At 32.2% G+C, this 3,783-nt stretch overlaps 2 pseudogenes; both read right to left on the bottom strand.

Moving 5' to 3' along the window:
* Positions 1-2,771, bottom strand: LOC129251094 (large subunit ribosomal RNA; annotated as a pseudogene).
* A 442-nt stretch (positions 2,772-3,213) lies between these two features.
* On the bottom strand, positions 3,214-3,394 carry LOC129251040 (5.8S ribosomal RNA; annotated as a pseudogene).
* Between the last annotated feature and the right edge of the window lie 389 nt (positions 3,395-3,783).

Here is a 3,783-nt window from a genome sequence, read left to right as displayed (position 1 = left end):
ACGACACGTCCGCACTATTCAACAGTCAAACTGAGAATGAGTAGATAGGGACAGTAGGAATCTCGTTAATCCATTCATGCGCGTCACTAATTAGATGACGAGGCATTTGGCTACCTTAAGAGAGTCATAGTTACTCCCGCCGTTTACCCGCGCTTACTTGAATTTCTTCACTTTGACATTCAGAGCACTGGGCAGAAATCACATTGTGTCAACACCCGTTAGGGCCATCACAATGCTTTGTTTTAATTAGACAGTCGGATTCCCCAAGTCCGTGCCAGTTCTGAATTGATTGTTAATTGATAATCGTTATAATTTAAAAGGAATATATATCGAATGATATAATTCCTTAAAAATTTTAGCAAGAAAGTTCCACAATTGGCTACGTAACTACTATCCGGGGAACAAGAATCGTAATTCTCTATTTACCCAGAACGAGTACATAAACCATGGTATTGCTTCCCAATCAAGCCCGACTATCTCAATCTTCAGAGCCAATCCTTATCCCGAAGTTACGGATCTAATTTGCCGACTTCCCTTACCTACATTATTCTATCGACTAGAGACTCTTCACCTTGGAGACCAGCTGCGGATATTGGTACGGCCTGTTGAGAAGTTTGCGTGACCCCACCATAAATTTTCAAGGTCCGAGGAGAAAATATCGACACAACAGTAAATGTCATGCTCTTCTAGTCCATCTACCATATCTCTCTTCGAAAGACTTCCATGGTAGTACGACTATAAAACAGAAAAGAAAACTCTTCCGATATCTCTCGACGGCTTCTTTATGGTCGTTCCTGTTGCCAGGATGAGCACAAGGCCCATTTTTAATAACAAACGGATACTCAACAGGTTACGGAATTGGAACCGTATTCCCTTTCGTTCAAAATAATTCAAGTATTTTAATTATTTTTAAATATATTTTTATTAATATTTTTTTTTTATTAAAAACTTGAAAATTTTCGGCTTTCGCCTTGAACTTAGGACCGACTAACTCGTGATCAACCACTGTTCACACGAAACCCTTCTCCACTTCAGTCCTCCAAGGTCTCATTCGATTATTTGCTACTACCACCAAGATCTGTACCAATAGCGGCTCCATGCAGGCTTACGCCAAACACTTCTAAGCACACTATTGTACCCTCCTACTCACTAAAGTTTCAAAATTTATAAATCAATCGAAATTGTTTTATAAATCATCTACTTTAGCGGTAATGTATAGGTATACAACTTAAGCGCCATCCATTTTAAGGGCTAGTTGCTTCGGCAGGTGAGTTGTTACACACTCCTTAGCGGATTACGACTTCCATGTCCACCGTCCTGCTGTTTTAAGCAACCAACGCCTTTCATGGTATCTGCATGAGTTGTTAATTTAGGCACCGTAACATTACGTTTGGTTCATCCCACAGCGCCAGTTCTGCTTACCAAAAGTGGCCCACTGGGCACATTATATCATAACCTCAACCTTCATATCAAGAAAGGTGAGGTTCTTACCCATTTAAAGTTTGAGAATAGGTTAAAATCGTTTCGACCCTAAGGCCTCTAATCATTCGCTTTACCAGATAAGATTATTTTATATAATTTTTAAATGCACCAGCTATCCTGAGGGAAACTTCGGAGGGAACCAGCTACTAGATGGTTCGATTGGTCTTTCGCCCCTATACTCAATTCTGACAATCGATTTGCACGTCAGAACTGTTTCGGTCTTCCATCAGGGTTTCCCCTGACTTCAACCTGATCAAGTATAGTTCACCATCTTTCGGGTCACAGCATATATGCTCAAGGTACGCTCCAGTTAGAGGTATAAATAATAATAAATTATCATTATACATAACTATATGGAACGCCCCGGGATTGAATTAATTGACTATTTATTAAAAAATAGACTAAAAATTAATCCCATTATATTTAAGTTAAGTTAATTATGCCATTAAGTTTAATATAACTCAATGACTTGCACATATGTTAGACTCCTTGGTCCGTGTTTCAAGACGGGTCCCGAAGGTATCCTGAATCTTTCGCATTGTTAATCATATAAATGCATACAAATAAATATTAATATCATAGATATTAAATTTTTTGTAAAATTCAAAAAATGAATTTTAGCATTATATATAATAAAATCTATCAACACTTTATCAAATCATTAGTATTTATTTTATGTTAATATGCTTAAAAAGCAAATTAATTTAAATAAACTTAATATCACCAATGATCTTTTGATAAATACTTTATTATGTTAATAGATTACAATGTCCTTATATGAAAAAAATGCACATTATTTTTTTAATTATTTAATGATGAATTTTTCATAATGGATATTCAGGTTCATCGGGCTTAACCTCTAAGCAGTTTCACGTACTATTTAACTCTCTATTCAGAGTTCTTTTCAACTTTCCCTCACGGTACTTGTTTACTATCGGTCTCATGGTTATATTTAGTTTTAGATGGAGTTTACCACCCACTTAGTGCTGCACTATCAAGCAACACGACTCTTTGGAAATATCTTTCTAGTAATCATTAACGTTATACGGGCCTGGCACCCTCTATGGGTAAATGGCCTCATTTAAGAAGGACTTAAATCGTTAATTTCTCATACTAGATATTAAGATATTCCATACACTGCATCTCACATTTGACATATAGACAAAGTGACTTAGTGCTGAACTATTTTCTTTTCGCTCGCCGCTACTAAGAAAATCCTTGTTAGTTTCTTTTCCTCCCCTCATTAATATGCTTAAATTCAGGGGGTAATCCCATATGAGTTGAGGTTGTTTTAATATTCTTTTTTTATCTTCTCACAATTTAATAAAAAAATTATATCATCTTTTCATCTCTATTTTTCTTTTCTCCTTTTATATATTGTAAATATATAAAAATAATAATAATGTAAAATGAGGCAATCCTAGAATAAAAAATTTAATTTTTATGCTAGACATTCCTCCTTTTAATTACATATATAAATTATTATTTTATATATATATATAAATAATATGAAAATTTTTTGTAAAGAATACTTAGATTCAATATTTTCATCATTTCATTTTATTTGAGAGGATTTTTTTTTTAAAGAATATATAATAAATAAAATTCATTATATATCTTTATTTTTTTTGCTATTAATATTATGAATTATTTAAAATCCAATAATATACACATTTGCTTAAATTCAATTATTTTTATAAAAGAATAAGCAACTTATTTAGCATAGTCTTACAACCCTCAACCATATGTAGTCCAAGCAGTACTTTAAAATTGAATTTAATGTACATAACAGCATGGACTGCGATATGCGTTCAAAATGTCGATGTTCATGTGTCCTGCAGTTCACACGATGACGCACAGTTTGCTGCGTTCTTCATCGACCCATGAGCCAAGTGATCCACCGCTTAGAGTATTTTTTTATTTATTTTTATTTATAACAAATGTCAATTTTTTTTTGCATATATTAATTGAAAGAGTAAAATTAAATAATATTAATAATATATAAATTGATTTTCTTTCAATAATATATATCAAATATATTTAACTCTAAACATTTTTATTAAGTTGCGAATGTCTTAGTTCAACAATAATACAGTGGTGGTATTTATTATGATTCAATTATTTTGTATTTTTTTAATCATTTTATGTATATATAATAATATAATAAATATATACCACTTTTGTTATTGTGAACAAATTAACTTATCATTCAATCAAATGAATAATAAGTACAACTTTTTATTTTCATGTTTAAAGGTTTTTAAAAGAAAAAAATAAGAAAAAACATTACAAAATGTACCA

This window comes from Anastrepha obliqua, chromosome 6 (assembly GCF_027943255.1).
Source record: "Anastrepha obliqua isolate idAnaObli1 chromosome 6, idAnaObli1_1.0, whole genome shotgun sequence".
NCBI lineage: Eukaryota > Metazoa > Arthropoda > Insecta > Diptera > Tephritidae > Anastrepha > Anastrepha obliqua.
Note: the sequence above shows the minus strand (reverse complement) of the source record. Positions and strands in the feature narration are given on the sequence as shown.